The sequence below is a fragment of the Oryx dammah genome, unplaced genomic scaffold (assembly GCF_014754425.2).
Source record: "Oryx dammah isolate SB20612 unplaced genomic scaffold, SCBI_Odam_1.1 HiC_scaffold_4, whole genome shotgun sequence".
Classification (NCBI taxonomy): Eukaryota; Metazoa; Chordata; class Mammalia; order Artiodactyla; family Bovidae; genus Oryx; species Oryx dammah.
In genome coordinates, this window is record NW_024070188.1 from 3,668,045 (window position 1) to 3,677,460 (window position 9,416).

Consider the following 9,416-nt stretch of genomic DNA (forward strand, 5'->3'; position numbering starts at 1 on the left):
GACACTTCCTTTCTTTTTAGTGTTGAGATCAGCCCTGGGATTTCTTTGGAAGGAATGATGCTAAAGCTGAAACTGCAGTACTTTGGCCACCTCGTGCGAAGAGTTGACTCATTGGAAAAGACTCTGATGCTGGGAGAGATTGGGGGCAGGAGGAGAAGGGGACGACAGAGGATGAGATGGCTGGATGGCATCACTGACTCGATGGACGTGAGTCTGAGTGAACTCTGGGAGTTGGTGATGGACAGGGAGGCCTGGCATGCTGTGATTCATGGGGTCGCAAAGAGTCGGACATGACTGAGTGACTGAAATGAACTGAACTGAACTGAATATTCACTCGGGACTTCCCAGGTGGTTCGGTGGTGAAGAATCTGCCTGCCAGTCTGCCAGTGGAGGAGAGGCAGTTTCAGTCCCTCAGTCGGGAAGAACCTGTGGAGAGGAAATGGCAACCCACTCCAGTATTCTTGATTCTTGCCTGGAGAATTCCATGGGCAGAGGAGCCTGGCAGGCTACAGTCCATGGGGTTGCAAGAGTCAGACACAGCCCAGCAACTAAAACACGACCACCAGTTATATATTTTCAGTAGTTTTATATATATGTAAAACTACTGAAAATGTCATTTTGGGATTTCCATGGTGGTCCAGTGGCTAAGACTCTGTACTTCCAATGCAGAGGATCTAGGTTCAATCCCTGGTCAGGGAACTAGATCCCACATTCCACAACCAAAGATTCTGTATGCCTCAATGAAGATCCTTCACAGGATAATGAATATTCTGAGTGCTGAAAGACTTGGGACAGTCAAATAAAAAGAAAAAAAAGAAAATATCATTTTGAGTAATAGTCTTCCAATTCTTCATAAACTTTAAATTGAGCTTATTCTCTTGAACATTCCCACCAACCACAAACAAAAACAAATCACTAATTAGTGACCTTGGAATCAAGGAACTGAGGCCCTTGATGCTTCTTTGATAGAGCATTAAACCTTGATTACTACCCTTGGTTATATTCCAGAAGCTAATGTGACTTTGGACCATTGGGAAGATTAAGCTCTCAAAACCCATGTAGTTAATGATGACAATGTTATTTTTGTTAAATGTGTATAAAGTTTCTACTTTTCCAAGTATCTTTTATGTTAAAATCACTCCATATTATTTAAGTGTTAGCTAGTAATTTTTTTTCTTTTTTTTTTTCACTGCAGAACCTATAAATAGAATATTTTTACGTGTAATAAAATACTAAGTGGGATCTAATCCCTTCGCATATGGCAAGGGGTTAGGAGAGGTTGGCCTTGATCTTTATTAGAGGATTTGCAAGGAGCCATTAATGGATACAAGCAGAATATTGGATTCTAAATGATGAGCAGAATTCATCTATGTCCAAAAGCACATATATATGATGGTGGGACAATGAGAATATGTCTGTGAACTTGAACTAAGTTCCTTCCTGCAATTATTAAGTCAAGCTCTCTTTAGCAACTTGATGTGCAATGGAATACAGAAGTCTAGGCAAGATGTTCCACTCAGCCGCCCCACATCCATTCGTTATCTTTATGTTAAGCGTTTCCAAGTTTTGGCAACTATAAATAAAGTTAAGTGATTTTTCTTGAGGGGGGATTTTGAGTTATCAGTTACACAACAAAAAAGAGAATGATTGTTGCTTATTCTTAGGGTCTATCGTTATAAAATTAGCAGGTTGTTTCGCTGCTTCACAACTGAGCATTTTGTTTTGTGTCTTGAGGAAGAACATAAAATCACAAATGTGTTTAGAACTGTTTTGTCTCCCACATTCTTTTCATCTTGATGATAAAGGGTGTCTGATTTGGCATAGTCTAACTCAGTTTTGACTTTCTGGTAATTAAACATTTAGTTTTGAACAGACTTTCCATTAGTATAATTTCATTATGCCTCACTCTATCTTCATAGCCTGCAAATAAAACTTTATAGGAGCTCTGTAACTACAGCAGGATAGCAGTAATATAAACACCAAATTAATGATTCTGTTGCTTTTTGACTTTTATTTTAACATTACTTTCCAAAGTACACTGAAAAAATAAGTTTAAGGGTTTTTCTTTACAGAAGAATGGTTCTAACAGTTTGACTAATTATATGTCTATTAAAATATTTCAAAATGTATTTGAAAAAAGCTCCAAATAAGAGCTTTTCCCACTAACGATAGCAAGATAGGAGTATCAGTACTTTTTCAAAATTAAAAATTAGCCATATTACAGGTTTAATCTGAGAAACACAATGGTGTTCATTCAAAATGTTCTTCTACTTAAGATGTCAAAATTTAAAATATTATTTTAAACTAATTATTGAGAGGGTATTACTATCATATGGCTTCCCAAGTGGCTCAGAGTTAAAGCATCTGATTGCCAGTGCAGGAGACACAGGTGATGTGGGTTCGATCCCTGGGTTGGGAAGATGCTTTGGTGGAGGGCATGACAACCCACTCCAGTTTTCTTGCCTGGAGAATCTCAGGGATACAGGAGCCTGGCAGGCTACAGTCCATGGGGTCACAAAGAGTCGGACAAGACTGAGTGACTGAGCAAGAGCGCATAAGCACACTGCTCAAATAAATTAGGGTGGCACTCATGGGACAGAGGCGGAAGTAGGGAAGAGATTTTAATAGAGAATCAAATGTCTTCATATTCCAAAACAGAACTTCAATTTTAGAACTTAAGACAGTAACTACTAGTGGAGGTTCTTTCCAACTGGCACACTTCAGATCGTGTGATCTCAGCACAAACATGTACTACCTATTTCTGAAGCAGATCCAACTTGGGAAAGCTAAACTCATTTAAATAAATGTCCAAGATCTTCAACTGCTTCCTTTCAACTGCTTCACCTGTTATGTATGTTTCAAAAGCATCTTTTGCAGACAATAGCTGCTGTTGAAAGAGTATTATTTTTGCCCTAGGGTCATAATTAACTCTTAGATCTGTAAATTAAAATAAAGTAAAAATAAAATTAAAAAATAAAAATAAAATAAAATATATTAAAAATGACAAAAAAAAAAACCCAAAAAACAAAAAACGAAAAACAAAAAGAAAAGACATTTTGTACTTGAATCTGACTAATCCATTGCTTTCTACAATTGAGTAACATTTAAATATTTAATTTTTTAAAGTATTTCTACCTTCTTAATTCTCCCTTACTAATATCATGAGGACATGAGGAAGAAGAATTTTCTTAAAAGCCTCTAGTGGCAAACACAAGTCAGTAGCATAAAGGAAAATCACTATGATTCAGTGCTGAAATGGAATGTGGATATAGCTAAGGCCTCATGAGAATGGGATCAGATTGGGAACATTTTAGAGCCAAGGAGCAGAGTTTGGGGTGGGGATAAAGATGAATTATTTCAGTTGAGTATCTGAATTAGGCTGGGAAGGACAGTGAAACACTTAGTGATACACAAAATCAGAGTTAGACCCTGATAATGCTAAGAGTCGCATACAACTGAGAGACTTCCCTTTCACTTTTCACTTTTCACTTTCATGCATTGGAGAAGGAAATGGCAACCGACTCCAGTGTTCTTGCCTGGAGAATCCCAGGGACGGGGGAGCCTGGTGGGCTGTCATCTCTGGGGTCACCCAGAGTCGGACACGACTGAAGCGACTTAGAAGCAGCAGCAGCGAACTGAAATTATATTGAAGTAATCAAGTTCAGGTTTTAAAAAAAGGAATCAGGTGGCCATAGAGATTCGGGTCTCAGACTTGTCTCTGCACCATTTACAATCTAAGTTTGTTTGAACTGTATGAGACCCAAGGACACCACCAGCCATACTTAGAACACCACCTGCCAACAGTCTTAAGCTCTCCCCTTGTAATTATGCATCTGTCTCAGACTCCAATGAACCCTAACCTCAAGCACCTTTACTTCTTGCCAATTTAAATTATAATTCTTGATAAGCAACTCAAAAAACTAAATGATTAACTGTAATCTTGTGATTTCGCTTTTGTAAGCCTCCTCTGTTTTGTACTCCAGCAGAACACAATTCAAGTGTTTCTTAAATGTGTATCTCCTGGGCTGCACTCCCTGACAAACACTTTTTAAATTTCAATCAGGTCTGCTTTTCTAAAATTTTGGTTATTGGCCTTATTATGGAGATGTTCCATAAAGCAGAAAGCTGTGAGTGATGGAAAGATAAGCCAATATATAGCCTATTAGAAAAAGCTATGGTTCGTGTATCACCAGACCACAAATAGATGCACAGTTATGGAGAGTTCTCAATCTCTCTGTCAGCCATTTCTCAGTGCTCATAGTATGTTTGTATTGATTACCTCAAAATATTGGGCTTAGTGATAATCCATTCCTTCTTTGAAATGGCTGGTATTTAATAACAGAAAATACCATATATTTTTTCTTATTTTATAAATGTATTCAGTAACTACTATTTAATGTATTCTAGTCAATTAATTTTTTTGCTGGTGATTTCATTTCCTTGGTTAAGTCCGTCAGGTATTTTCATTTATAGTCATTTGGCGCACTAGCTTTCCTGCCCACCTCATCTGAAAATCACCTACAGATAAATCTACAAATGCATTGCTGGGCCAGGAAAAAAAAAAAATAAGAGAAATTCTCTGGAGGCAAAAGTATAGTTAGGAGAATGAATCCAGAGAGATGAGTGAGTAACTGACAAGTACCTGGCTTCTCTGGAGAAATCCACTTTTCCACAGTTGGTTCCATGGCCTTTATTTTCATGGCTGGATGGAGTCAAAAGGCAAAGCCCAGAGCACGTTCCATGTGAAGTCTGATAGGAGACCTTTCAGATAAGATCAGACAAGGAAGTTGCATCTTCTGAATGGATGCAAAGTAAGTATTTTCTGCAGAATTTCTGAATGAAAGGAGAAAAGGTAAATCTCCCTAGAGATAAACTAAGCATATTTAAACCCTTGAGAATATTTGTGGTCAAACTCAAGTCTCATTAGATTGAAACTGAAAATCATCAAAAAAACAGAAAATCTTAGATGCAGACAGAGAAAAAAAAGACATGTTAAGTACAGGAAACAGCATTTAGATACACAGAGTATTTTTTTATCTCACTAATGGTAGCCAGAAGACAGTAGAATAACAATTTCATAGTGTTTTAAAAAATAAATCTTAACCCAGAATAATGTAACTCATATCTTGTTTCCTATATCATAAGAGGGAGATTTTACTACTAACAATTCTTTACTAAACCTCCTTATTAAAATGATAAAGTATTTACTCCAGAAGTCTAGAAAATGATGCTACAAAATATTCTGGGATTACATAAGGAAATATTAGCAGACTGGTAAAAATGGGATAAATCTCAACACTATCTATAAAACTAAAAAGTACTAAAATAAAGTGTGATTTATAAAGTAAGAAAAAGGAGTCAAATAGCCTGCAAGTCAATTAGAATTAAATTGTATTGTTTGGGAAGATAAAAATAATAACTTTAGTCTTTAAAGAGTTAAATGTGCATCTAACATTTTATAACAAACATTAAAAGTAATCTTCAAATTAGTAGAGAGAAAAAATGGAATCAGAAAAAAAGAAAAGACAAATCAAACAAATCAAAAGAATGAAAAGGAGAAAGAAGGCTGCATACATGTTGTATCATGATCGTCAACTATTATGACTCTTCTTCCTGCTGAGGGTTATGCTTCCCCACCCTCTTGATGTCAGGCCACATGTTGGTTAAAGCAAGTTACGTGTCAGGCTGTAACTTGCTTTGGCCAATGGAAGGTCAGTGTGGAAGCTCTGTGGGCCAGATTATACCTTGACATCTCTGCTTTTTCTCTGCTGTGTGAGATTGGCAGAGGTTGCTTCTTGAGTCCTAGAGGGAAGGGGATGTGGGGAGCCAGGGCCACCATGACAGATCTTTTAAGTGAATGAAAGACAACTTTTCACTGTGGTGAGCCCTGATGTTTTTAAAGTTTATTGTTGCTGGAGTGGTAAAATACACATTCCTATTGATGTAGAGAAGTTATCTGTCTTGAAGTTTGGGACTAGTAGCTGTGTGATCTTGGGCAAGTTGCTTCACCTTTCTGAGTCTTAACTTTTCTATAAAATAAGGTGTTGTATAGACAGGAAAATCTCTTGGGGAAGATAACAGGAAAAGGAAAATCATAAAACATGATACCATTTATGTTAATAAAATCCTCAAAATAACAACTCTGCACTGTATATATCTGCAGCTATACATATCAGTTTACAAATACAAAGGAAAAAGTCCAGAAGGGTACATTCCAATTGTTAACCACTGTGGCTACCATTATAGAAGGGGAAAGGGATGGGGAGGAAGGTAAGGGGGACTTGATTTTTATTCTCTATACCAATTGTCTAAACTTTGTATAATTGATTTTTACCCATCCATGTATAATTTCTGGCACAAAGTAGAATCAAATGAGTGGTGTTGAAAATAAATAATCCTTGAGATTAATGAATGTGTGTGTGTGAGAGAGTTTTCAGAAGAGAAATTTGAACTTGAGACCCAACCAATAATTGAGCCACTGAAGCTGAGAGTCAAGTGTCCAGAATAGATGATATCTACTTTAGAAAAAGTTCAAACAAAGCCTTTTTCATGTCTGAACATGGCATCAATTATATATGCACAAAAGCATTTCATGTCTCATGTGTTCTCAAGGTACATACTCTAAACAGGCATGAGGCTACCATTTGTGTCACTTCTGTAAACTTTGATAAAGGAAGGCTGGTGCCTCTCAAGATAGAAATGTGAATGTTTTTGGATAGCTGATTGACATGCTGTGTTTGAGAAATGTAAAACAAACAAAAAACTCATTTCACACACAAAAAAACAGCATAGTCATTGGAGAACAGTTTGAATTTAGTACAAATATTGCAAAGGATTATCAGAGTAGCTTTTTGCTTAAAATATCATAATTAATTAAAGATGAATTTAGTGAGTAACCACTGATATGTCAGGATCGCTCTGAGAGTACAAAAATTATTTGGCACCTGCACTTAAGGAACTTACAGCCTAAGAACAGAAGTGCTCACATAATCAAATAACTGAAATTACAATAATTTGGCTCATGCTCAACTTAAAAACTTAGTTCTCAAAATGAAAATATAAAGGTCATCTAAGGAAAAATCATCACATAATTAAGGCAAAAAAATCTAATTTTCTGTTTATATCATTGCAACACTTTTCAATAATATCGTTCTATGTAGAGGCAAGATCATTATACTTTTATTTTTATTTTATTTTTTTAAAATTTATTTATTTATTTTTCATTTTTACTTTACAATTCTGTATTGGTTTTGGCATAGATTGACATGAATCCACCACAGGTGTACATGCGTTCCCAAACATGAACCCCCCTCCCACCCCCCTCCCCACAACATCTCTCTGGGTCATCCCCGCGCGTCAGCCCCAAGCGTGTCATATCCTGCATCAGACATAGACTGGCATTTCGATTCTTACATGATATTATACATGTTTCAATGCCATTCTCCCAAATCATCACACCCTCTCCCTCTCCCTTTGAGTCCAAAAGTCCGCTATACACATCTGTGTCATTTTTGCTGTCCTGCATACAGGGTCATCATTGCCATCTTCCTAAATTCCATATATATGTGTTAGTATACTGTATTGGTGTTTTTCTTTCTGGCTCACTTCACTCTGTATAATCGGCTCCAGTTTCATCCATCTCAGCAGAACTGATTCAAATGTATTCTTTTTAATGGCTGAGTAATACTCCATTGTGTATATGTACCACAGCTTTCTTATCCATTCATCTGCTGATGGACATCTAGGTTGTTTCCATGTCCTGGCTATTATAAACAGTGCTGCGATGAACATTGGGGTACATGTGTCTCTTTCAATTCTGGTTTCCTCTGTGTGTATGCCCAACAGTGGGATTGCTGGGTCATAAGGCATTTCTATTTGCAATTGTTTAAGGAATCTCCACACTGTTCTCCATAGTGGCTGTACTAGTTTGTATTCCCACCAACAGTGTAGGAGGGTTCCCTTCTCTCCACACCCTCTCCAGCATTTATTGCTTGCAGATTTTTGGATTGCAGACATTCTGACTGGTGTGAAGTGGTACCTCATTGTGGTTTTGATTTGCATTTCTCTAATAATGAGTGATGTTGAGCATCTTTTCATGTGTTTGTTAGCCATCCGTATGTCTTCTTTGGAGAAATGTCTATTTAGTTCTTTGGCCCATTTTTTCATTGGGTCGTTTATTTTTCTGGAATTGAGCTGCAGGAGTTGCTTGTATATTTTTGAGATTAGTTGTTTGTCAGTTGCTTCATTTGCTATTATTTTCTCCCATTCGGAAGGCTGTCTTTTCACTTTGCTTATGCTTATGTTTTCCTTTGTTGTGCAGAAGCTTTTAATTTTAATTAGATCCCATTTGTTTATTTTTGCTTTTATTTCCAGAATTCTGGGAGGTGGATCATAGAGGATCCTGCTGTGGTTTATGTCGGAGAGTGTTTTGCCTATGTTCTCCTCTAGGAGTTTTATAGTTTCTGGTCTTACATTTAGATCTTTAATCCATTTTGAGTTTATCTTTGTGTGCGGTGTTAGAAAGTGATCTAGTTTCATTCTTTTACAAGTGGTTGACCAGTTTTCCCAGCACCACTTGTTAAAGAGATTGTCTTTACTCCATTTTATATTCTTGCCTCCTTTGTCAAAGATAAGGTGTCCATATGTATGTGGATTTATCTCTGGGCTTTCTATTTTGTTCCATTGATCTATATGTCTGTCTTTGTGCCAATACCATACTGTCTTGATGGCTGTGGCTTTGTAGTAGAGCCTGAAGTCAGGCAAATTGATTCCTCCAGTTCCATTCTTCTTTCTCAAGATTGCTTTGGCTATTCGTGGATTTTGTATTTCCACACAAATCTTGGAATTATTTGTTCTAGTTCTGTGAAAAATATCGCTGGTATCTTGATAGGGATTACATTGAATTTGTAAATTGCTTTGGGTAATATACTCATTTTCACTATATTGATTCTTCCGATCCATGAGCATGGTATATTTCTCCATCTATTAGTGTCCTCTTTGATTTCTTTCATCAGTGTTTTATAGTTTTCTGTATATAGGTCTTTAGTTTCTTTAGGTAGATATATTCTTAAGTATTTTATTCTTTTTGTTGCAATGGTGAATGGAATTGTTTCCTTAATTTCTTCTTCTACTTTCTCATTATTAGTGTATAGGAATGCAAGGGATTTCTGTGTGTTGATTTTATATCCTGCAACTTTACTATATTCATTAATTAGCTCTAGTAATTTTCTGGTAGAGTCTTTAGTGTTTTCTATGTAGAGGATCATGTCATCTGCAAACAGTGACAGTTTTACTTCTTCTTTTCCAATTTGGATTCCTTTTATTTCTTTTTCTGCTCTGATTGCTGTGGCTAAAACTTCCAGAACTATGTTGAATAGTAGTGGTGAAAGTGGGCACCCTTGTCTTGTTCCTGACTT

General features: G+C 36.7%; 1 non-coding gene across 1 annotated transcript; it reads left to right on the top strand.

Annotated features, from left to right (window-relative positions):
• Positions 1-626: 626 nt before the first annotated feature.
• Positions 627-699, top strand: TRNAG-UCC. The gene has a single exon. It is a non-coding gene; the product is annotated as a tRNA-Gly (tRNA).
• The last annotated feature ends 8,717 nt before the right edge of the window (positions 700-9,416 follow it).